Source organism: Phyllobates terribilis, unplaced genomic scaffold, assembly GCF_046119375.1.
Source record: "Phyllobates terribilis strain yellow unplaced genomic scaffold, ASM4611937v1 Scaffold_2__4_contigs__length_985480577, whole genome shotgun sequence".
Classification (NCBI taxonomy): domain Eukaryota; kingdom Metazoa; phylum Chordata; class Amphibia; order Anura; family Dendrobatidae; genus Phyllobates; species Phyllobates terribilis.
Window position 1 is genome coordinate 513,883,046 of NW_027362762.1, and position 26,070 is coordinate 513,909,115.

The window sequence follows — 26,070 nt, forward strand, 5'->3', positions numbered from 1 at the left end:
TAATACACGTGAGGAATGTTTGCTTCTTACACATTCCTCACATGTATTAACCACTTCGCACCAGAGCCTGTTTTTGCCTTCGTGACCCGGCCAATTTTTTCAATTCTGACCACTGTCACTTTATGAAGTAATTACTCTGGAACGCTTCAACGTATTCCCCTGATTCTGAGACTGTTTTTTCATGACATATTGTACTTCATGATAGTGGTAAAATTTCTTCGATATATCTTGCGTTTATTTGTGAAAAAATTGGAAATTTGGCTAAAATTTAGAAAATTTTGCAATTTTCAAACTTTGAATTTTCATGCCCTTAAATCAGAGAGATATGTCACACAAAATAGTTAATAAATAACATTTCCCACATGTCTACTTTACATCAGCACAATTTTGGAACCAAATTTTTTTTGGTTAGGGAGCTACAAGGGTTAAAAGTTGACCAGCGATTTCTCATTTTTTCAACAAAATTTACAAAAACATTTTTTTTAGGGACCACATCATATTTGAAGTCACTTTGAGGGGTCTTTATGACAGAAAATACCCCAAAGTGACACCATTCTAAAAACTGCACCCCTCAAGGTGCTCAAAACCACATTCAAGAACTTTATTAACCCTTCAGGTGCTTCACAGGAATTTTTGGAATGTGCAAGAAAAAAATGAACATTTAACTTTTTTCACAAAAATGTTACTTTAGACCCAATTTTTTTTATTTTCACAGGGGTAACAGGAAAAAATGGACCCCAAATTTTTTTGTGCAATTTCTCTTGAGCGTGCTGATACCCCATATGTGAGGGAAAACCACTGTTTGGGCGCACGGCAGGGTTCGGAAGGGAAGGAGCCATTTAACTTTTTGAATGTAAAATTTGTTTGAATAATTAGCAGACGCCATGTTGCGTTTGGAGAGCTCCTGATGTGCCTAAACAGTGGAAACCCCCCACAAGTGACACCATTTTGGAAACTAGACCCCTTAGGGAACTTCTAGATGTGTGGTGAGCACCTTGAACCCAAGGGGCTTCACAGAAGTTTATAATATTGAGCTGTAAAAATAAAATTTTCACATTTTTCCCACAAAAACGTTTTTCATCCCTTAATTTTGCATTATCATAAGGGTAATAGGAAAAATTGCACCATGAAATTTGTTGTGCAATTTCTCCTGAACATGCCGATACCCCATATGTGGAGGCAAACCACCGTTTGGGCGCACGGCAGCGTTTGAAAGGGAAAGAGCGCCATTTGACTTTTTGAATGTAAAATTTGTTTGAATAATTAGCAGACGCCATGTCGCATTTGGGGAGCCCCTAATGTGCCTAAACAGTGGAAACCCCCCACAAGTGCCACCATTTTGGAAACTAGACCCCTTAGGGAACTTATCTAGATGTGTGGTGAGCACCTTGCACCCCCAGCTGCTTCACAGAAGTTTATAATATTGAGCCGTAAAAATAAAATTTTCACATTTTTCCCCAAAAAAATGTTTTTCATTCCCTAATTTTGCATTATCATAAGGGTAATAGGATAAATTGCACCATGAAATTTGTTGTGCAATTTCTCCCGAGTACGCCGATACCCCATATGTGGGGGAAAACCACTGCTTTGGTGTACGGCAGGGTTCGGAAGAGAAAGGAGCGCTATGTTGGCTGGGATAGGTGGCAGACACCATGTCACATTTGAAGAGTCGCTGACATGCCGAAACAGCAGAAACCCTCACAAGTGACCCCATTTTGTAAACTACACCTCTCAAGGAATTCATCTAGGGAAGTAGTGAGTATTTTTTAATTTATACCATTGGGCAGTGAAAAAAGCATAATTATATTTTTAACACAAAACAATGTTTTACCCTCAGATTTTACATTTTCACACAGGGCAATGGGTAAAAATGGTGCCGAAATGTGTCACACAATTTCTTCTAAAAGTGGCAATACCCCATATGTGGCTGTATTGTACCGCTTAGCCATACGGCGAGATCTGGGGGGGACGGAGTGCTATTTGACAATTGGAGAACAAATTATTGTAGAATAGGCATTTGGATTTGGGAGAACAAAATTTTCTGAATTTCTTTTGGGGGGCAAGGGCCATTTTGCTTTTCCAGAGCCTTTCTGCTGCCAGTAACTTGGAAGTCCCTTATATTTTTAACAGATAACGGACCTGAGTGGGGACTAGCTTTTTTTGAGGACTGAGTTGAAGCTTTTATTGGGAACATTTTACGTAACATTTATCCGGCGCTCTAGGCTGAGCACTTGCATCGGGTTTCCATCTAAATTTCCAAGTGATGTAATTCAGATGAAACCCCTGCGGGATCCATTCACTGTAATGAGGCAGCAGAGTTACTCTGGACTCCGTCTGGCCTCTGTTTAGCGGTGTCCTTTTTTTCAGAAGTGCACAAAACTGTGGCCAACTGCACTTTTATGCACGCCTAAAACAAATGACACCAAGGGATCCCAGGCTAGACGGCGTCCACAGTGGCCTATATCTGCCTCATTACAGGGAATCTTCCATCATGGGTTCCGTCTGAATCACATATTTCAGAGATTTACACAGAAACTCTGGTGTAAGTGCTCAGCGCAGAGCGCAGGATAAACGTGAGCAGAGCCTTACTGCGATCTTTCGAGACATAATGAACAAATCAGTAGCAGGTGAAGAATTGGTTTTATTTATTTTTTACGCCATTCCTAGTGTGATATAACTGATTAGATTACTTTATTCTTTGGGTCGGTGCGATTACAGAGATACCAGATTCATAATGGGTTTTTATGACCGACGGCTGTCACACACTAAAAGACGCTTTTTTTTGCAAAATCTAGTTTTTGCATCACCATATTTTGAGAGCTGTAATGGCTTGTTTTTTGCGGGACGAGTTGACATTTTTATTGGTACCATTTTTGGGTACGTGACATTTTTTGATCGCTTTCTTTTCCGTTTTTTGGGAGGTAAAATTAACAAAAACCAACAATTCAGGAATTGTTTTTTGAGGGTTTTTTTATGCCGTTCTACATGTGGTAAAAGTGATCAGGCAGCGTTATTCTTCGGGTCAGTACATTTACAGCGATACTACACTTACTGTATTTTTTTATGTTTTAGCGCTTTTACACAATAAAACAATTTTATAGAAAAAAATATTTTTTTGCATTGCTTTATTCTGAGCGCTATAACTTTTTTATTTTTCGGCTGATGGAGCTGTATGGCGGCTTTTTTTTTGCGGAACAAGATGACGTTTTCAGCGGTACCATTTTTATTTCCATTTTGCTTTTTGATCGCATTTTTTTCCACTTTTTTGTTTGGCGATATGATGAAAAAGCATATTTTTTTGCTCAGTTTTTTATTTATTTTTATTACGGTGTGCACAGGAGTTCATTAGTGTGACAGTTTTATAGCTCGGGTTGTTTCGGACGTGGCGATACCAAATGTGTGTACTTTTTTTGGTTTTGTAAAAATATACGGATTTATTGGTTTAATATTTTATTTATTTTTATTTACTTTGTGATTTTTTTTTTTTAACAGTTTAAAAACATTTTTTTTTTTACATTTTTACTTAGTCCCTGTATGGGACATTAATTTTGATTTTCCTGATCACTGATCTCATGTAATGTAATAGACATATATTACATTACATGAGATCTTCGCTGACTGTTTCACAGTCAGTCTCCTGCCTGGCTTCAGCTGCAGGCTGAGCCAGGTAGGACACCATATATGGCAGATCTGGAGGCGGTCATGTGACCTCCAGCTGCCATAGCAACCCCAGGTCCTGGAAGGTATCAGGGGGTCGTCGGAGAGGTAAGTAAGACGACCCCCCTCTCCTCTGTCTATCTTCTATATGCCGCGATCACTATAGATCGCGGCATATAGAACATAGCAAAGGGTTAACATCACTGGGACCTGATCCAATCAGGTCCCGATGATGTTCCCTGTCAGAGCCAACGCTCTGCACCGGAATCGCAGCGCTTGCAGGACCCTGGGGGTCCTGAGCGCTGCGAGACCACCCACCGTTTTTAAACGTCGGCGCTGCACAGAGCCCAGCAAGCGCCGACATTTATCTACAGTGGGCCGTCGCGAACCGGTTAAAGCTGTCAAACAGTCGCAAATCATGCACACGGGAGTGATTCAAACATATCACAGAGCACGCTGTAAATACTCGGTGCTCGCCCGAGCATACTCGGCGAAAGGGTTAACAGAATATACTTGCTCATCACTAGTCGTCATATTGAATATGTCGTCATTAGTGTGGAGTGCAAGTGCTCGCTACTCCAGTTTGCAGCGGGTGAACGAGTATGCACAGAGTATAGCGGGTGCTGGCATGACATGCTCAAGTCCCTGCCCCACATGTTTCGCGGCTGATAGACAAAAAAAAACAAACATGGAGGATTGTTTGGGTATTGCAGGTAATCCCCACATGTTTTTGGTTGTCTAACAGCTACAAAACATGCAGGGTGGAGACTCAAACATCTCACTCGAGCACCCGCGATATTCGGTGCATACCTGAGCACTCCGCTGCAAACTCGCGTAGCGAACACTTGTGCTCAACACTAATGTCGACATCTTCAATATGACGACCTAATGTTATCAAATTCTGTGTAGTACCATCTTTAACTTTTGAAAAAACCTCGAGTGCAACCCCAAGCCTCAACCCCTAACTCATCAGCCCAACCCTAACGGCAAAGAAAGAAAGAAAAATTATAAAGTAAAAAAAAAAAAAGTTAATCTAAGGGGATGACATACTAATTATTGGCTTTTGATCACTGTGATAGACCCTACCATCAGGGCTGTGGAGTCGGAGTCTGTGCTCATTTTGGTGGAGTCGGAATAAAATGGACCGACTCCTAAAATAAATAAATTGGGTACAGTAGTTCAATGCAGAATGTGGTGAATATTTTTTCATAGGAATTTGGGAAAGTTATGAAAAGTTATGAAATGTCCTATAAATGATCTAAGGCTACATTCACACACAGCGTTTTTGCTGCGTTTTTTGAGGATACGTTTTTCAGCTGCAAAAGCAGATCAGTTTTTTAAAAAACTGCATCACCTGAAAGTTATTGAGCTCATAGATAATGTTTTCAATAGCAAAAGCAGATTAGAAAAACGCCGCACAAACTGACATGCTCATTCCTTGTGAGGATACGTTTTTGAGCCCAAAAACGGATCCTCACAAAACGATGTGTCTGAATGTCATATCTTGAAACCCATTGACTTTGCTGGGATGCCCAGAGTCACTGCATTTTACTGCAAAAAACGGATCCGCAAAAACGCTGTGTGTGAATCATGGCCGTAGCCAGCGAGGGCAGATATGTTTAAAAGACAGCTCATACAGCTTGTTGTGAAGGACGGTGTACCATTATCATTATTGGCACGACCAGCTTTTACAGCTCTTATTGGAGAAATGGCCCGCAAACTTGGTGTTTCTCTGGAAAGAGAAACTATTAGAAAATTAGTGATTGAAGAAGCCCTTAAACAAAAGGAAGAACTTAAAAAGACTCTCAAAAGACGCTTCATGTTTCTTAAAATGGATGCCTGCACACGTCACAGAGTGAACTATTTTGCCATCAATGTTCGGTATGTTTGTGACAACAAAGAAATTGTTACCAAGACACTGGCAGTAAAAGATACTAAAGCTCATCACACCAGCCAGTTTCTCCAGGCCTTAGTGGAAAAAGTTCTGCAAGATTACAAACTCAAAAAAGAACAGGTTCTTGCTATTGTAACGGACAATGCTTCAAACATAAGTACAATTAAACTGATGAATGAGAGTAATGAACAACAGCTAGAAGAAAATTTAGGATTCAGTATGTTTGAGATGGAAGGCCACAGCGCTGTTCATGTAACTGAGGAACAAACAGATATTACAACAGAAGAACAGCAAATTTATACTTTAGAAATAGATGATCTTGTTGAAGCTGCTTCAAAACACCTTCATATTCATCACATGCGCTGTGTTGTGCACACGCTGCAGCTGGCAATAAGAGATAGTCTGCAAGAAGGCCATGCTGGAAATCTGATTGGAAAAGTGAGGAAATTGGTTATTGCCGCCAGAACCCCTAAAATTGATTCCATCTTGAAGAGACGTGCTGGGAAAGGGGCAATTGTCGATCAAGCCACTCGGTGGGGCAGCATTTATTTAATGATTGAGCAATTGCTTGAACTAAAACCGTTTCTTATAGATATGGCGAACCCTCAGGTAACCCTAACTGAAGGTCAATGGACACAGGTGGCTGAATTGAAGGAATTGCTTAATCACCCATTTACCGTGACTAAAAAATTACAAGCTGAGGATTTAACTCCTGGCATTTTCATAAGGGAGTGGAAGAACTTGTTATTTTGCCTGTCCCAAAGAGGAGGTTTAATCGCAGATGGAATTTCTGCTTCAATGAAACGGAGAGAGACACAGCTATTGGAAAATAAACATTTTCTGACAGCGGTTTATGTGGACCCAAGTCATCGTATACTGCTTGATGATCAACAGCTTACTAAAGGAAAAGAAGCTCTGACTGAGGTAGCAGTTCGGATGAGTGGCCTACAGGAGGACTGCCAGGCGCAAGAGGACTTGGGTCCTGACAGTGCTACTGCTGCCATATCTTCATCCTCATCAGATGAGGAGTTTGACTTTGACAAGTATTTAGCTGACATGGAGAAGGCAAAGCGTTGCCGCAAGGAAAAATATTTCACTCCGGCTCCTATAGCAAGCAGATTGACCATATTTCAGCAAAATATTTCACTTGCTCTCAAAGAAATAGAAAAATTCAACCGTTCATCAAAACTGACTGTGCATGAGGCAATTCCTTTATACCCGGAAATTGTTAGAGATGTTGCCCATGTGGTTACGGCTTTGCCTCCAACCTAAGTTAGTGTAGAGAGGTTGTTCTCTAGCCTTAAAATTATTAGGTCAGATTTGAGGTCATCTATGAAGGAGGATCTGATGGAGGCGATACTATTTCTTAGAACAAATTCATAGACTTCACAAATGTTATTTAGTATGTTTTTGTTGAAAACGGCTTTCTGGTCGACAATAATGCTGATTGGTCGCTGGCCGCAACCAACCATCGTCGTATTAGTGAGGACCAGGGAGCATCGCTGCCTGTGCGGCTACTTCCGCTGCGAGAAGCCAGGAGATGAGCGGCTACTCGCAGCAGAAGCATCCCGACCGGCGGTGTCGCTCCCCGGTCCTCCGTTCACACTTGCCCTCCGGAGATCAGCGGGCCAAGCCGCTGATCTCCCGACGTTAGCCGCATGGAGGTGAGCGGCGCCACCTGTCGGGGTACTTGTGCTGCCAGCAGAGGTGAGATGAGCGCCTCGCGCCGGTCATCTCCCTGCTGCATCGCCGCTGACCTCCGTCTGGCAGATGAGCCGTTAACGGCCGCCATCTTTTTCTGAAATCCTGCGTCGCTGATTGGCCGCGGCCGGACCAATCAGCGACGCGGGATTTCCTGGACGGACAGACAGACAGACGGGATAAGACTAATATAATATACACACACACACACATACACACACACACACACACACACACACACACACACACACAGTTATATGAAAAAGTTTGGGCACCCCTATTATTCTTAAGCTTATTGTTTTCTAAAAATTGTTGTTTTTGCAACAGCTATTTCAGTTTGATATATATAATAACTGTTGGACACAGTAATGTTTCTGCCTTGAAATGAGGTTTATTGTACTAACAGAAAATGTGCAATCTGCATTCAAACTAAATTTGACAGGTGCATAAGTATGGGCACCTCACCAGAAAAGTGACATTAATATTTAGTAGATCCTCCTTTTGCAAAAATAACAGCCTCTAGTCGCTTCCTGTAGCTTTTAATGAGTTCCTGGATGAAGGTATTTGTGACCATTCCTCTTTACAAAACAAGTCCAGTTCAGTTAAGTTTGATGGTCGCCGAGCATGGACAGCCCGCTTCAAATGATCCCACAGATGTTCAATGATATTCAGGTCTGGGGACTGGGATGGCCATTCCAGAACATTGTAATTGTTCCTCTGCATGAATGCCTGAGTAGATTTGGAGCGGTGTTTTGGATCATTGTCTTGCTGAAAGATCCATCCCCTGCGTAACTTCAACTTTGTCACTGATTCTTGAACATTATTGTCAAGAATCTGCTGATACTGAGTGGAATCCATGCGTCCCTCAACTTTAACAAGATTCCCGGTGCCGGCATTGGCCACACAGCCCCAAAGCATGATGGAACCTCCACTAAATTTTACTGTGGGTAGCAAGTGTTTTTCTTGGAATCCTGTGTTTTTTTGCCGCCATGCATAACGCCTTTTTGTATGACCAAACAACTCAATCTTGGTTTCATCAGTCCACAGGACCTTCTTCCAAAAAGAAATTGGCTTCTCCAAATGTGCTTTTGCATACCTCAGCCGACTCGGTTTGTGGCGTGCTTGCAGAAACTGCTTCTTTCGCATCACTCTCCCATACAGCTTCTCCTTGTGCAAAGTGCGTTGTATAGTTGACCGATGCACAGGGACACCATCTGCAGCAAGTTGATGCTGCAGCTCTCTGGAGGTGGTCTGAGGATTGTCCTTGACTGATCTCACCATTCTGCTTCTCTGCCTTTCTGATGTTTTTCTTGGCCTGCCACTTCTGGCCTTAACAAGAACTGTCCCTGTGTTCTTCCATTTCCTTACTATGTTCCTCACAGTGGAAACTGACAGGTTAAATCTCTGAGATAGCTTTTTGTATCCTTACCCTGAACAGCTATGTTGAATAATCTTTGTTTTCAGATCATTTGACAGTTGTTTTGAGGAGCCCATGATGCCACTCTTCAGAGGAGATTCAAACAGGAGAACAACTTGCAAGTGGCCACTTTAAGTAGCTTTTCTCATGATTGCATACACCTGGCTATGAAGTTCAAAGCTCATTGAGGTTACAAAACCAAAAAAAGTGCTTTAGTAAGTCAGTAAAAAGTAGGTAGGAGTATTTAAAACAAGAAAATGATAAGGGTGCCCATACTTATGCACCTGTCAAATTTTGTTTGAATGCAGATTGCACATTTTCTGTTAGTACAATAAACCTCATTTCAAGGCATAAACATTACTGTGTCCAACAATTATTACATATATCAAACTGAAATAGCTGTTGCAAAAACAACAATTTTTATAAAACATTAAGCTTAAGAATAATAGGGGTGCCCAAACTTTTTCATATAACATACATATATATATATATACACATACATACATACATACATACATACATACATACATATACACACAATATTTCTCTCTCCTCTGACATGTATATCTTATCTGAGGAGACAAAAATTATTTTAATAGCAGGCACACGGCACACTTGTTTTTCGCGATCGCCGTTATTCGTTCAATAATTAATTGAACAACGGCAACGATGTTATCAGGGACCGAAAAATCAGGCCATGATAGTGTTGTCCAGGGTCTCAGCTACATACAGGACAAAAAAAAAAATGTTTTTGAAAAGACCTGCGCTACATACTTTAGTGAAGTGAGTCAACATTCTCATTGCAAGAAATTTGCTCAAGAAACTTGTCTGACCTCATTTATAAAGTAAAAAAAATATTTCTTCAGTTGCACGAAAATAATATTAGATATATCTATATAGATATATCGATATCTATATATATCTATATCTACAACTATATATCACATTAAACATTTACCTTATTACATATTTGATATGAAGCTGCAGAATCCCACTCACTTACCTATGGTATAGGTGGTTGATGCTTGATTAGTGCGGCTCCAAACTCTCACCAACCCCCCTACCATAATCCACCCTCAGCAAATGGAACAATGACAAGAGTGTGCAGGTTCAGTATACAACTGTACAGCTGTGGGCATGACCTAAGAATCTATTGACACAAAGTGAACTATGTATTAAAGGCAAAACTGGTACATATACATTTTTTTTTTTTTTTTTTTTTTTACAGTGGGAATGGAAGACTGCCCATGTGTAGGGGAGTGTGTTGACACTAAGTCTAGCTTCAGTCCCTTGATGAAGCCAGTCAAGGCAAAACATGTTGGGGAGGCTATAAGTAAATTTTAATCAGCTCTAGTGGTCTTGTAACTGACATCTATAGTTGTCCTTAGAAAAGCCATCCTAGGTAGTGGACTGCAGCCATTAATCTAGGTGGAAGATATATTAGCTTTAGGAGAGTGATATCCCATAGAGGAGTCCCAAAGAAATGCTACACAGTAATACCACCAACGTTATTTTTAATCTTTGTTAGACCATATTAATTAATTACAGTAAAAGTCAAGTTTTAATCACATTATTCCTTAAGTTGGGTCAATTTACCCTTTGGGGACCTTCCCCGAACAGCAAGCAAAACCGATCATGAATATATACGGTGGGACAGGCAGAATAGCAATTGGTTAAACTGTGAAAAAGCATGTAAAAAGCCCCTGCACATTAGCGATAATGTGGCCGATGCTGGTGATTTCAGTGGGACGGCTGACCAATTAATTTGTATTGGGGGCCTGCTCTCCCCTGCCAAAATGAAAGAAGGATCAAAGCTAAATGATAAATAGCAACAAACTAGATTGAAAGGAATAGGAATCATAAAATAACTAAGCCAGAGCACTCATAACAATTGAAATCTGAACAACCTACAACAAACTGTTCAATGAATGAGGGTTTTTAATTTTATTCCCAATCCTCAAATAGAAGGAAAAATCTGCTTAGTTTTTAGGGCATGCCACCCAATTAGTCTGCAAGCATCCAAACCATGTCTAAATTTATGTTCACATCAGTCACAATAAATTACAACAGACAAAAGGCATGTGAGTGTATACCATCTTCACAACTTTATCCTGAACCTATCTTCTAACCTTTAGGCCTCATTCACACAAGTATTTGGTCAGTATGTTGCATCAGTTCTTGTATGCCAAGACCGGATATATATATTCATTCATATAGAAGCTTTATTTTACAGTTCCGTAGGTGTCTTTAGGGCGTTAGGTATGAAGTATTTACACTGCCGATTCTCACTATTGCTTTACAAAGGCTGAAATCTGAGTGAAACCTGTGATAAACCAGCAAAATGCAAAGCATTTGGTGCAAACATTTCTACTGCAAGAGTGTTTTGTATGGACATTCCCTTTAAGGGTATCTGTCACCCCCTGGGACTTATCATACCTCTAATACGGGCATACAGGTGATAGAAATGTGAATCTATACTTACCTGTATGTCCCATATTAGAGATCTGATTGCTTTGAAAATGCTTTTTATTAAATCATTTTACCTATGTTTGGCGTCCGGGGGATGGCAAGAAATCCCCGCCTACTTAATTTCAATATTCCCACCACCCCCCCCCGCACATCACAGGGCCTTGTGACGTGCAGTTCCTGTGTCGGATCCCGCGTCTGCGCAATTTACCTGGTACACAAGGCGCGATAAATCCGGCAGCCTGTGTATCCTTGTGGAGCAGGGGTCTTCTGCGCAGGCGCCGGGAAGGCAGAGTGACTTGCCTGAGCAGAAGACCCCTGCTCCACAAGGATACACAGGCTTCCGGAATTACCGCGCCTTGTGTACCAGGTAAATTGCGCAGACGTGGGATCCAGCACGGGAACTGCACGTCACAAGTCCCTGTGAAGTGCGGGGCGGGGGGGGGGGGGATATTGAAATGAACTAAGTAGGTGGGGATTTCTTGGCATCCCCCGGATGGCAAGCATAGGTAAAATTATTTTATAAAAAGCATTTTCAAAGCAATCAGATCTCTAATATGGGACATACAGGTAAGTATAGATTCACATATCTATCACCTGTATGCCCATGTTAGTGGTATGATAAGTCCCAGGGGGTGACAGATTCCCTTTAAGCCAATTCGCATTTTGTAACAATTCAGAAGGTAGGGTCTCAAATTCAACAGAAGAAAACATTCTGCAGAAAAATAATTTAACAAGGAAGATCATTTCAATTTTACCACTGTCAAGGGGTTTCATTGTGCAGCTGGGAGGCTTCTGCATGTGGGATATCTTTTAGCATGAATAAGCAAGAATAGTTTCACAATGAAAATACACGATGATTTACATTTTGATTACACAGATATCCCCAACAAATGGATTCCATCAATAGCAGCTGCAAAGCATCAACACAAACATATTTCATTCAGAACCAAGCAGCTGGGGTTTAACAAACATTCAAGATGTAAGATGTAATCATAAAAAAAATATATACTACACATGCATAATATGTTTCCATTGTGGCACTTAGTGTATTTACACAAGACTCAAAAATAAACAGAATTCATGCACAGAGAAGGAAATCAAATAATTGTAACCATATGTTTCACATGTACTTAAAGCGCACCTGTCAGCAGGATTGTGCGCAGTAAACCACATACACTGTCAGGTGGTTGCTGTTATACTGAGTAAAATGATACCTTTGTTGATTAAATCCATCCAGTGGTTCTTTCATAATCTTTACTTTCATTTCTGACATAATGATATGCTGGTGCTCTGATTATGTATTCATGTATTCCTATCTCTGCCTTGTGACAGGTCATTGTGCTTTCAGTGACCTGCCTACTATTTTACATAACGACTGTGCAATTTTTGTGTCATATTGAAATTAACATTCCCCCAAAATGTCCACGGAGGCCAGCGCACGTGCAGTAGAATCTCTCGTTTGCCAAGAGATGCTACTGCGCATGCGCCATTTTGCTTTTGGAAAAAGTATTTGGGTGTAGCAATATGGTGCCGCGCATGTGCAGTACCATCTCTCGGCAACCGAGAAATGCTACTGCGCACGCGCCATTTTGCTAGAGGAAAAAGAAATTTGCCTGCAGCAATATGGCCCCAGTTGCCTGCGCAGTAGCATTTCTCAGTTGCCGAGAGATTGTACTGTGCATGCTTGGCGCCATATTGCTACATCCAAATTCTTTTTCCAAAAGCAAAATGGCAGGTGAGCAGAAGCATCTCTCGGCAAATGGGAAAGGTTACGGCTGTGTGCCCACTATGCGTTTTTTAATCGTTTCCGCAGCGGCAATACCGCTGCAGAAACGCTTAAAAAACACTTGGTAGAAGGTCTGCAATAATCCGCATGTGCTGTGTACATGCTGCGGAAATTTCCGCTGCGGATTATCATTGCGGAAAAATCCGCAGCACTACCAATTATTTTGCGTAATCGCGGCGTTTTCGCCGCCATTGACTTGCATTGAATCGCTTAATATCCGCATCACTACATGTCAACATGCGGATATTAAGCGATTCAATGTGCGGATGGTGCCCGGGTTTGGAGAAGAGGAGACTCTCATCCAACCTGGGTACCATAGTAGCTGTAAAAAAAAGAAAAATAAATACATTATACCTTCTGATGGCCCCTGGTCTCCTCAGCGATCCGTCCTGGCTTCCCGGCAGCTCGCGATGGTCTAAAAGGACCTGCCATGACCCGTCACATGACTAAATGAAGTCATGACAGGTCCTTTTACACAACCGCGAGACACCGGACGCATCGGATAAGGACACCGGGGGCCATCAGAAGGTAAGTATAATATTTATTTTTTACCATTCTTTTACGGTTGCATGGATTTATATAGTGTGACCAAGTTGTCAAGCACTTTCCAAGTGATGCTAAAATCGCTTGGAAAGCGATTGATAACCCGCATGCGAAATCACATGTGCAAAAAGCTTCAATTACGCTTGTCCCTGGCAGGAAAAACGCATGTAAAATCCACATGCGTTTTTTCTGCCAGGGAGATGCAGAAACGCTCAGGAAAAATCCGGAGCATTTCTGCATCGTGGGCAATTAGCCTTATTCTGATTTCATGTCAGATATTGAGAAAAACATGCATGTGTCTTTTTATATATTGTATTTAAGCTTCTGGTTTCAATTGTATATCAATGTATGCCACTCTTCCTGCTCTATAGCATGGCGCCTGCAGAGTAGACTGCATTTTCATGGTGACAGGTTAACTTTAAAGTTCATGGGAGTGCTTCTTTAAGCAGAGCAAGAGCGTTTTTTTTTCCCTCGTGTATGTAATACTGTCAGGGTATGTGCACACGATGCAGAAATGCTCAGGATTTTTTCCTGAGCGTTTCTGCATCTCTCTGGCAGGAAAAAACGCATGCGGATTGTACATGCGGTTTCCTGCCAGGGACATGCGGAAATGAAGCGGTCTTCACTTTCATTTCCGCATGCGGGTTGACAAGCGCTTCCCAAGCGATTTTAGCATCACTTGGAAAGTGCTTGTCAACTTCACACTATATAAATCCATGCAAATGGCATGGATTTATATAGTGTGTGATGTCAAAAAATAAAAAATAAATCTATACGTTACCCTCTGATGGCCCCCGGTGTCCTGCTTCATCGGTCCCGGCTGCCGGCAGTGAAGACTGTAGGACCTTCCGACGTCAGCGTCACGTGACCCGTCACATGACTCTGACGTCAGCGAAGGTCCTTCATTCAACCGCGAAGTGCCCGGGAAGCCGGCAGGACGCAGCGCGGGCCGTCAGAAGGTGAGAATATATATATTTTTTATTTTATTCTTTTTTTTTTTAATGGTACCTGGGTCTGGATGAGAGTCCTCTCCTCCACACCCGGGTACCATCCGCACATTAGACCGCATGAAAAGCGCATCAACATATACAGTGATGCGGATTTCATGCGGTCTAATGCAAGTCAATGGCGGCAAAAGAGCAGCGTTTCCGCAAAATTAATTGACATGCTGCGGATTTTTGACCGCAGCGTTTACGCTGCGGAAAAATCCGCATCATGGGCACAGCACATGCGGATTTACATTGGGGAACATTGCTGCCCTTCTACCATGCGTTTTTCATGCGTTTCCGCAACTGCAAAAACGCAGCGGAAACGCATGAAAAACGCATCGTGTGAACTCAGCCTCACTGTGTTAATATACTTGCCTACCGCTGCCTTCTCAGGTATCCAGGGGGGCTGTTTTGGTCATTTTCGGAGTGTCATCACTAGTGATCGGTGGACTGGTGGAAGTTCAGGTTGTGGTGCTTGACCCAAACTTTTTAAGAAGTTTGGTTCAGGTACCAGAACAGTACCCAAACCCCATTGAAAATAATGAATACCCGAACTGCTAAGAAAAGTCTCTCTTGCCACAGACTTACCCTGAACACTGCACTGGACTTCAGCAGAAAATCCATGTTCAGTGTTCAGGTCCGAACAGTGACTGTCCGGTTTGGTACGAACGCCAAACATTTGTGTGCGGCAGGGCTGTGGAGTCGGTAAGCCACAGTTGCGACTCAGACTCCTGGATTTTATCAGGTTCCGACTCAGATTCCTTCATAAATGGCCAATTCGTAACAATAAATTTACTGTTGTACAATATTAACATCGTGCTTATTCAGTTTCTCACCATCATATAAGTAATCAGACCACTTAGAGCAAAAACTATATTTATTAGAATACAATTAGAATATAGCAAATAACTTTTCTAAACTCTTGTAAGTAAATATGCAATAAACACTGTTATGCAGTTAATAAGAAAAAAAATCTATAAATTTGTCCTCAGAAAAAGTATAGCCTCTGTCAGATCCTCCTTCATGGATGCCCTCAAATCTGATCTAATTATTTTGAGAGCAGAGAACAACCTCTCTTCACTAACTTGGGTTGGTGGCAAAGCAGTAACCACTCGGGAAACATCTCTGACAATGTCAGGATACAGAGGAATCGCTTGTTGCACTGTTATTTTTGATGAACGGTCAAATTTCTCAATTTCTTTTAGTGCACATGAAAAATTCTGCTGAAATGTACTGGCTGTGTTCTTTGATGGGGATGACCCTTCTATGCGGGAATGCTTTGCACGGTCCTTGTGATCCAAATATTTTTCAAAATTAAATTCTTCATCAGTTGATGATGAGGGTGAAGATGTGGCAGGACGACCAAATTCTTCTTGTTCCTCCTGACTATTCTGCAACCCTTTCATCCTTACTGCTATTTCAAACAGAGCTTCTTTTCCTTTAGTTAGCTGTTGATCATCTAGAAGAATCCGATGCATTGGGTCTACATAAACAGCTGCCAAAAGAATGTTATTTTGTAATAGTAGCTCCTCTCTCAGTTTCATTGATGTAGCAATGCCACTTGCAATTAACCCTCCTCTTTGGGATAGGCGAAACATCAGATTCTTCCACTCCTTTAAGAAAATACCTGGAGTTAAGTCCTCTGCTTGTAATTTTTTAGTCACTGTAAATGGGTGCTCTAGCAATTTTTCCAGCTCAGTCACCTGATTCCACTGACTTTCATTTAGCGTCAGTTGAGGGTTAGCCACGTCTACAAGAAAGGTTTTCAGTTCAACCAAGCGCTGAATCATTAAGTAAGTACTGCCCCATCGTGTGGCTTGATCAATAATTGCCCCTTTTCCAGCACGTCTCTTCAAAATTGAGTCAACTTTAGGGGTTCTGGCAACAGTAGCCAATTTTCTCACCTTGCCAATCAGTGCAGCAGCATGTCCTTCTTGCAGACTGTCTCTTATAGCCAGCAGTAGCGTATGCACAACACAGCGCATGTGATGAATGAAAGAACGTATTGACACAGTTTCAACAAGATCTAAACTATCATGTTGCTGTTCATCTGAAGCAACTTCAGTTTGCTCCTCAGTTACAATACTGTGTTCCTCTATTTCAAACATTTCTGTGTCTGTGGACCCAAAATGTTCTTCTAGCTGCTGGTCACCATCATTACTCTCATTCATTAGCTTAATAGTACTTATCATATTTGAAGCATTGTCAGTTACGACAGAAAGAACTTGCTCTTTTTTAAGTTCATAGTCTTGCAGAACCTTTTCCACCAAGACCTGGAGAAACTCACTGGTGTGATGAGCTTTGGTGTCTTTTACTGCCAATGTCTTGGTAACTATTTCATTTATGTCACAAACAAATCGGACATTGATGGCAAAATAGTTCACTCTGATGTGTGCAGGCATCCATTTTAAGAAACAGAAAGAGTCCCTTGAGAGTTTTTTTAAGTTCTTCCTTTTGTTTAAAAGCTTCTTCGATTACTAATTTTCTAATACTCTCTCTCTCCAGAGAAACACCAAGCATGCGGGCCATTTCCCCATTGAGACACATAAAAGCTGGTATATGGTGGAAAGATTCTTTCCACGATGTCGCTGCTCCCCTGATCGTTGGTGAGCCTGCCTGTTTGACAGCTCACCAGTGACCACATAGCGACGCAGCAACGATCCCTGACAGGTCGTATTGTTGTCGGGATCGTTGCAGCGTCGCTAAGTGTGATGGGGCCTTAAAACAAAAATTTAATCTATAGAAAAAATAATCTAAAATTCATATGAAAGTTCAATTATGAAATATTAATACATTTTTTTTTAAAGCTGAAGTCTGAGTCGGTACATTTCTACCGACTCCACCAAAACTAACTCCGACTCCACAGCCCTGGTGTGCAGGCTCACCCATCTCTAGTCAGCACTGCTCTTCTGGAGAGTCTGAAGAGAGGAGACATCACAGAGAAGGGCAGAAAAATGGCAGTGGATACTAGAGAAGGTGGCGGTAGGCAAGTATATTAAAACACACTAAGGCTATGAGCCCACGATGCAGAAATGCTCTGGATTTTTTCCTGAGCATTTCTGCATCTCCCTGGCAGAAAAAACGCATCTGGATTGTACATGCGTTTTTCCTGCCAGGGACAAGCCGATGTGAAGCGTTCTTCACATGCATTTCTGCATGCGGGTTGACAAGCGCTTTCCAAGCGATTTTAGCATCACTTGGAAAGTGCTTGACAACTTGGTCACACTATATAAATCCATGCAAACGGCATGGATTTATATAGTGTGACCGCAAAGAATGTTAAAAAAAAATAATAATAATAATAATCTATACTTACCTTCTGATGGCCCCCGGAGTCTTTATTCGCTCCGTCGTGGCTTGCCGGCAGCTCGCGGTACACTACACTGAAGGACCTGCCGTCACATGACTATGACGTCAGCGCAGGTCCTTCAGTCCACCGCGATCTGCCGGCAAGCGAAGACAAGCACACCGGGGGCCATCAGAAGGTAAATATAATATTTATTTTATTCTTTTTTTACAGGTTCTATGGTACACGGGTCCGGAGGAGAGTCTCCTCTTCTCCAAACCCGGGTACCATCCACACATTGAAACGCTTGGATTCCACATGTACAGATCCAGTTATGCGGAATCCATGCGTTCCAATGAAAATCAATGGCGGCGAAAACGCACCGCTTCCGCAAAGTAATTGGTAGTGCTGCGTTTTTTTCCGCAATGATAACCCGCAGCGGAAATTTCTGCAGCATGTGCACAGCACATGCGGATTATCATTGGGGAACATGGCAGACCTTCTACCATGAGTTTTTTAAGCGTTTCTGCAGCGTTTTTGCCAATGCGGAAACGCTTAAAAAACGCATAGTGGGCACACAGCCTAACACTACACACAGGCTCAGGGGGAAAAGAGATCATGGTAGGCCTTCTTTAAGAGCTCATATACACGGCCATATTATGGATTTGTAGTCGAAATATCCTGTAGACCAATACTGTACCTCCCGTTTTACCCTTAATAACTTCCATAAAGAATGGAGGTAATTTGTCCTAGAAGCATTGCACAATAGGGAAGGTGTGTACCAACATAAAGTCCATCTATATGATATTGACATTTGCACAAGTTCAAAAGAAGAGCTGTTTTTTTTTTCTTTTTTACATTTTTCAATGGATACTAGTTGTACATCCACTGTAACAAAAGTTACCCACTAAAAAACTAGTCTTCCTCTTCTGCAGAAGAAAGTTTAGCAGTAAAAATTTAAGGGATCTCTTAGTGTTCAAGCACCATGCACAGGAGCTGCAGCTCGATAAACAGTCAAGCATGGCTCAGCCATGAAGGAACTCCCATAGAAGTGAGAGGTATGCCAGCAGAATAGCGCAGCCCCACTGGCTTTTTTTTTTTCCAGAACCCAATCTCCTCTAGTTGGAGCATAAATGATTCAGATGGGAATAACCATTTGCTATTTTTCGGGTAAAATTTTACTGTGTGAAATATACTCGATAGTTGAGTTGTTGTTTTTTTACAATCATCCAGAGCAACAGGCTCTATATAATGTTAGCGCTACAACACTGGGATGGGATATATTTATAAAACACATTTTAGGAACTGGGGCTGGTGTGGCAATTTTTCATATTCGGATAAAGACGCACCCCCAAGGTTTGATTCAGACATTCACGAGTCAAAGAACACGTACCATTTATAGTCTATGGGGCTCTTCACATGTCTGCTTGTTTGCGGACTGAGCGGGCGGCAAAAAATTACAGAGATATGCCCGTTTTTGGTTTGAATCACAGATCAAAATTACCCATACAAAATCTATACAACCATGAAAATCAACTAGAAGCGTTGCAGTCGTCCCCCCACCCCCCCCCCCCCGTGAAAAATGAATGATATAACAGATGGTGAAACTTGACACACTGACGACACTCCACTCAAAAACACTCATCAACAATACAAATTCTAAGAAAAATCAGGTATGTTTGAGAAAGGTCTAAATTCCAGTCTGTGGCATGCAGTTCAGTCCCTTTCAGCTAAATGGCAGTGATCTGAATCAGCAGGCACAGCAAGCCACATGTTCCTTTACTTTTATGGGCGAATGGAGCAAGAGTTGGACTTTCACCGTTCAGATATTGATATTCTATCCTGTACGTTGCCCACTAAAACTAAAGCCCTGGAGAACTTTAGGTTAATTTCACTCAACAAAAAACCACATGTAACCATTGGAAAGATGGTGTGTTTGAAAAGTTTGTGTGAAGGTTAGCTAAACCCACACCACAAGTTTATGGGAGGTTACCGGTAAATCTCTGCTTAAAAATGAATCGCACACCAATATCACATTGATGAGTGTGTACTTTCATGCTTTAAACACACACAGAAAGAAAAAAAAAGTATATATGTATTGTCAACTGAGCTAAAAGTGGTTGTCCCACAAAGAAAAGTGCTGTTTAATCCATATATAATGGAAAGTCAATCACTTCCACAATGGTAGGTGTTTAAAAAAATGTTTCAATGCAGACACCTAGTACGCCCCCCCGCCTATCAACTGTTATCAGTGTCAGCGGCCGCTTGTAGAGGCCGATGCTTGGTACTGCCCATCCGCCTCCTATTCAAATCAATAGAAGGCGGATGTGCAGTACCCGGCGGCGGCCACTACGAAAAGACTGAGAAGCTCTGTAAGTGAGCACTTCCGGCTGGCGGCTGCCGCCACCGATGACAGCAGTGTTGGACCCCGGTCGATCAGACATTGATGACCAAATCTAAGGATAGGTAATCAATGTAAAAGTAATGGACAACCTCTTTAACCCCTTCACACAAGCGTGTTTTCCCCTTCATGACCAGGCCAAATTTTACAATTCTGACCAGTGTCACTTTATGGTGTAAACGGACTGCACCGATTCTGAGATTTTTTTCGTGACATATTGTACTTCATGATGGTGATAAAATTTGTTCGATATCACTTGCGTTTGTGAAAAAAAGGGAAATTTAGAAACTTTTGCAAGTTTTAAACTTCATTTTTATGCCCTTAAATCAGAGAGATGTCACACAAAATAGTTAATAAATAACATTTCCCACATGTATACTTTACATCAGCACAATTTAAAAAAAAAAAAAATTTTTGTTCGGAAGTTATAAGGGTTAAAAGTTGACCAACGATTTTTCATTTTTCCAACTCACCAACTGTGAGCCACTTTAAAAAATAAATATGAAAATGTTCCCTGTGTATCTCTTTTAATTTCATGAACGTCTACCGGCCATTTTAACATTATACTAGGACAGCAAGGGAAATGTTCTCTTTGTAGATATATTTTTTTCAGGGTATAAAATATGAAAAAGTATTTAAAAGTTAACCTGTCGTGTCCGATAACCATTAACCTGTAGGTTATGAATGTGCCCAGAGAAAATAATGCACTACTGAGCCACTTGTCAGTGTTGGGGTGTACTTGCAGTCACACCACAGCAGTGAATAAAAATGGCAGCCCCCAGCGGCTTAAGAAAGAAAAATTAACATAGTAAAATTTTGTTTTAAAAATAAATGTTCATATAATAAATGAAAAAGTGACACTAAGTCCAAATGGAAGTGTGAATGTTGCTCTAGCCAATAAAGGGTGGAAAAAAAACCTGGCAGGTGGCGTTTTGCATTTTCCTTTCCAAACACTGCTCAGTTTTTACGTTACATGTAGCTTTAGAGTTATTGATATCCTGTGCGAACAAATCAAAAAGAAAAAAAAAAAAAAGTATTTTATAGTAGCAAAGTCACTATGTTTAATATTTCATTCACTGTTTTTACCCCTCGCGCTTTTCAGTTACAGAAATTTTATTTTTTTTTTAAGCACAATATGTCAATTCTTTCACGCTGTAATGAATGCATAAAAACACAATAGATGCAGTTTTTCCTGCATCGGAAGGGGAGGGGGGTGTTTAAGTGAGGAAACTGCATCAAAAACCCTACATGTGAACACACTCTTACAATGAGAAACTCTACAAACATCCAGTGAGGGGTCAAAGGCCAGCGAGGGAAAAGTAGATAAATGTGTATAGGTTAACATTTGGGGCCAGCATTAGCCTTATAAAAGCCCCCTATAAGCGGGAGTGTAGGTGGGGGCCACCCTCGCACTCTGCTCACACCCCCTCTGCAGATAGCCCGGGCTCAGTGCACAGCACAGCCATACTGATCACAGGGCTCACAGCTTTCCTCCCCTGTGTGGGGCCCATATCCGGCCTCACTCCCAGCCAGCGGCCATTAATGCAAAACGCGAAGGTATGTGCTACATATAAAGTCACCTACACACAGAGCAACAGACAAGCCACTACAGCGCCGGGGACACCGCCGCCATAAGAACACTCGGGGCGACACGGCGGGAAGACAAGGCTGGAAAATGGCGTCTACTAGTCTAGGAGAGAGCCAGGACGCCACAACCCAGCATTAGGCCTTACGGTGCTCCACGCTCACCTGCGCTCTGCCGACGGCCTCCTCCAGCTTCCGAGCACGGCGCAGACTCTGAAGAGCCAAGTGCTGTGCGCGCAGAGCATGCCGGGAACTGCCGTCCTGGGAACGTTACGACAACAGAACAACTTCCCGGCCGTAAACTACACTTCCCATAAAGCACCGCGAGTTTCAGCGCCATCTTCCCTGGCTTTGGTGAGGGGCGTATCCTTGTGTCAGCAGAGTGGTGTCATGGCTGGTCTAACAGGTGACGTTTGCTTCAGGCAGGAGGCCGACATAGTTACTGAAGAAAGGTGGAATTAGTGGTGTAAAAAGTACAAGGAGCCCACACATACCTGGTGCACAGGCTGCTGTGTGGAAGCTGTGCCGTGCCACTGCTGATATATATATATATATATATAATGTGTGTGTGTAGTTCTATAGTGTACAGTTATAGACGTGTCCTGACTGATTATTGACCACCCATTCTTGTCTGATCAGTGCTTGGAGTTTATCACAATATCTGAGTGTGCTTGTACGCCCACTCTTTGAGGATTGACCACACGTTCTCATTGGGATTGAGATCTGGGGCATTTCCTGGCCATGTATTTAATGTCAATGTTTTATTGACTGTCACGTCGTTTTCACTTTTACCTTGTGACATGGTCTCCATCATGCTGGACTGTGGGAAGCATTGTTAATCACCACATTGCTCCTGGATTGCTGAGAGAAGTTGTTCTTCTCTTGGAGGATGATTAGATACCATTCTTTATTCGGGGCCATGTTCTTAGACAAACTTGTGAGTGAGCCTCACTCCCCTGGATGAGAAGTAACCCCACACATGAAGGGTCTCTGGATGCTTTACTATAGGCATGACACACGATTCATGGTACCGCTCACATTTTCTTTTCCGGATAATCATTCTTCCAGAACTCCCAAATAGTCTGAAGGGGGCTTCACCAGAGAAAATAACTGTACCCCAGTCCTCTGCAGTCGTCCACTCCCTGTGCTTCATGCTGAATGTCAGTTTGTCTTTAACCCCTTAGTGACAGCTAATTTTGACCTTCCTGACCAGCCCAAATTTTTTCCATCTGACCAGTGTCACTTTATGAGGTAATAACTCTGGAACACTTCAACGGATCCCACCGATTCTGAGTTTTTTTCGTGACATATTGTACTTTATGTTAGTGATAAAATCTGTTTGATATGACTTATGTTTATTTGTGAAAATATTGCAATTTTGGCAAAAATTGTGAAAAAAAAATCGCAATTTTCAAACTTTCAATCTTTATATCATTAGATCAGTTAGTCATGCTGTACAAAACAATTAATAAATAACGTGTCCCATAAGTCTACTTTACATCTGTATAATTTTCCAAATGTCATTTTATTTTGTTAGGATGTTAGAGGGGTTAAAAGTTTACTAACATAAGAAAATAACCCTTTAAAATATAACCTTTATTAGGTATAGTTAAAAATGTCCATATAGAAAACTACACCAAAATATAAAGTGCATGTGCATAACAAGTGCTAAGTACACATAAATGAGTTGATGGGTTTTGTACTATTACAGCCCTTCCTTACAGCAGGGGTTGGCACCCTAGAATGACATACGATAATGGCGACCCCCGCTCGTGCGTCGTTTACCCCTTGGAGTCCCTATGCGTGGTGCCCCCGCTCGTGCGTCGTCTATCCCTTGGAGTCCCTATGCGTACCTTGAGCAAGTGAGGAGAGACACTAGGTAAACAGTGGGAACTATTCTGATAAGGGTATCTCCCTATGAAATTACCTCCTTGTCACAATGGTGAGTGCCTTGAAGTAGGGAATGGCGTCCCAATATTCAAGTAATCTATCTCAGATAATGGATAGATTTGTGAACCAACCTGTTAACCGATACTGTAGCAGTATCCTATCCTCTTTAGGAGACGGTCCTGTCCCTTGCTGGGCTTTCTTGGGAGTCCTGAAGCCCTCTTCACACCAATTTAACCTGTGTTTGAAGTTCTTAATGATCCGATAAATGGTTGATTTAGCCGCAATTCTGATTGACAATGCTTGCTCTGGGAAGTGAGCACTATCTGAATATTTCCAGCATGTGTGCTGCTGTGCGCATTCTCCTCCCTGTCTCCTTTCTTCTGACATTGCTCGGTACACTAAGGCTGTGTACCCACGATGCGTTTTTTTAAGTGTTTCCGCAGCGACAATTCCGCTGCAGAAACGCTTAAAAAATGCATGGTAGAAGGCCTGCCATGTTCCCCAATGATAATGCGCATGTGCTGTGCACATGCTGCGGAAATTTCCGCTGCAGATTATCATTGCGGAAAAAAACGCTGCACTACCAATTATTTTGCGGAAGCGCTGCGTTTTCGCTGCCATTGACTTGCATTGGAACGCATGGATTACTCATCACTGCATCTGTACATGCGGAATCCAAGCGTTTCAATGTGCGGATGGTACCCAGGTCTGGAGGAGAGGAGACTCCCCTCCGGACCCGGGTACCATAGTACCTGTAAAAAAAAAAAAAAGAATAAAATAAAAAATAAATATTATCTTTATCTTCTGATGGCCCGCGGTGCGCTTGTCTTCGCTTGCCGGCAGATCGCGGTGAACTGAAGGAACTGCGCTGACGTCATTTAGTCATGTGACGGCAGGTCCTTCAGTGTAGTGTACCGCGAGCTGCCGGCAAGCCAGGACGGATCAAATAAAGACTCCGGGGGCCATCAGAAGGTAAGTAGGCATGGATTTATATAGTGTGACCAAGTTGTCAAGCACTTTCCAAGTGATGCTAAAATCGCTTGGAAAGCGCTTGACAACCCGCATGCAGAAATGCATGTGAAGAACGCTTCACCTCCGCTTGTCCCTGGCAGGAAAAACGCATGTACAATCCGCATGCGTTTGCGTTTTTTCTGCCAGGGAGATGCAGAAACGCTCAGGAAAAAATCTGGAGCATTTCTGCATCGTGGGCATATAGCCTAAGGCTGTGTGCCCACTATGCATTTTTTAAGCGTTTCCGCAACGGCATTTCCGCTTGCATTGACGGTCAGCGCGAGCAATGATGATGGAGGAGGGAGCGCCAGAAGAAGCTTCCACCCCCACCATTCTTCCTCGATGTCTGACGTGTCAGAGCAGCGGGCAAGATACGTCATTACAGCACGCCCGCTGCTCTGAAATGTCCGGCACTTCACACCGCGCGCTGAGGAGACTGGAGCATCAGGTGGAACCAGGAGAGGTGAGTATTGTTTATTTTTTTTTTAAATCAGTGACCGGTGGCCATAATACAGTATGGGGAGTGCATTACATTGTGTGGAGGACCATGGGGGTGCATTATACTGTATGGAGGATCATGGCAGGTGAATTATACTGTATGGAGGACCATGGGGGTGCATTATACTGTCTGGAGGATCATGGTGGGCGCATTATATTGTGTGGAGGACCATGGGGGCGCATTATATTGTGTGGTGGACCATGGGGGCACATTATATTGTGTGGAGGACCATGGGGGTGCATTATATTATATGGAGGTCTATGGGGGTACATTATACTTCTATAGAGGGCCATGGGGGGGCGAATTATATTGTATGGAGGACCATGGAGGGTGCATTATACTATATGTAGTGTTATGGGGGGCACATTATACTATATGGAAGGCTATATGGGGCCATTATGATATGTGGGGGTCCATTATACTGTATGCAAGCAAGTATACAATGTGAAAGTTTGTGTGGGGTCCTTCATACTGTGTGGAGGCCATTATACTGTTTAGAGGGCTAGTGCGGGCCATTATACTGTATGTAGGCCCATTAATGTGCATGGAGAGCTTTGTGGCAGTCACAGTGGGAGAAACATACTGTGTTGGGGTCATCATACTTTGCCTTGGGAGTTGAGTTGGGGTACAGTAGAGTCATTATACTGTGCATGTGGATGAATTCACCATGGGGGTATCGTACTGTGTTTGGGGGGGGGGGGTACTTTTGTTTGGTTAGTATGTCCCTGTCTCTCTAAAACAGGAAGAGACAGCCTTTAATACGGTTCAGTGCCCAAATTGGATAATGAAATAACACATTCCTTTTAAAGGGAGTCTGTCAGCACAGAATGACTGTTCAAACCACGTACATGTGCTCGGTGCACCATCGGTGTGGCCAATCATTTAAGTGCGCCTTCCCACCTATTTGATATCCTTCTATCTCCCTCGATCTCTGCTCTATAAA

At 42.3% G+C, this 26,070-nt stretch overlaps 1 protein-coding gene across 5 annotated transcripts in view; it reads right to left on the reverse strand.

Annotated features, from left to right (window-relative positions):
- The window catches only part of THRAP3 (thyroid hormone receptor associated protein 3), a 78,023-nt gene extending 55,994 nt beyond the window's left edge, over nt 1-22,029 (reverse strand). The window contains exon 1 of one of the 5 annotated variants that reach the window (XM_073665912.1): nt 21,893-22,028. The gene's annotated coding sequence lies outside the window, so the exon portion shown is untranslated. Of the gene's footprint in view, nt 1-21,727; nt 21,753-21,892 lie in introns of those variants that run through there. The other 4 variants (XM_073665917.1, XM_073665916.1, XM_073665913.1 and 1 more) reach the window with 4 other exon arrangements.
- Between the last annotated feature and the right edge of the window lie 4,041 nt (nt 22,030-26,070).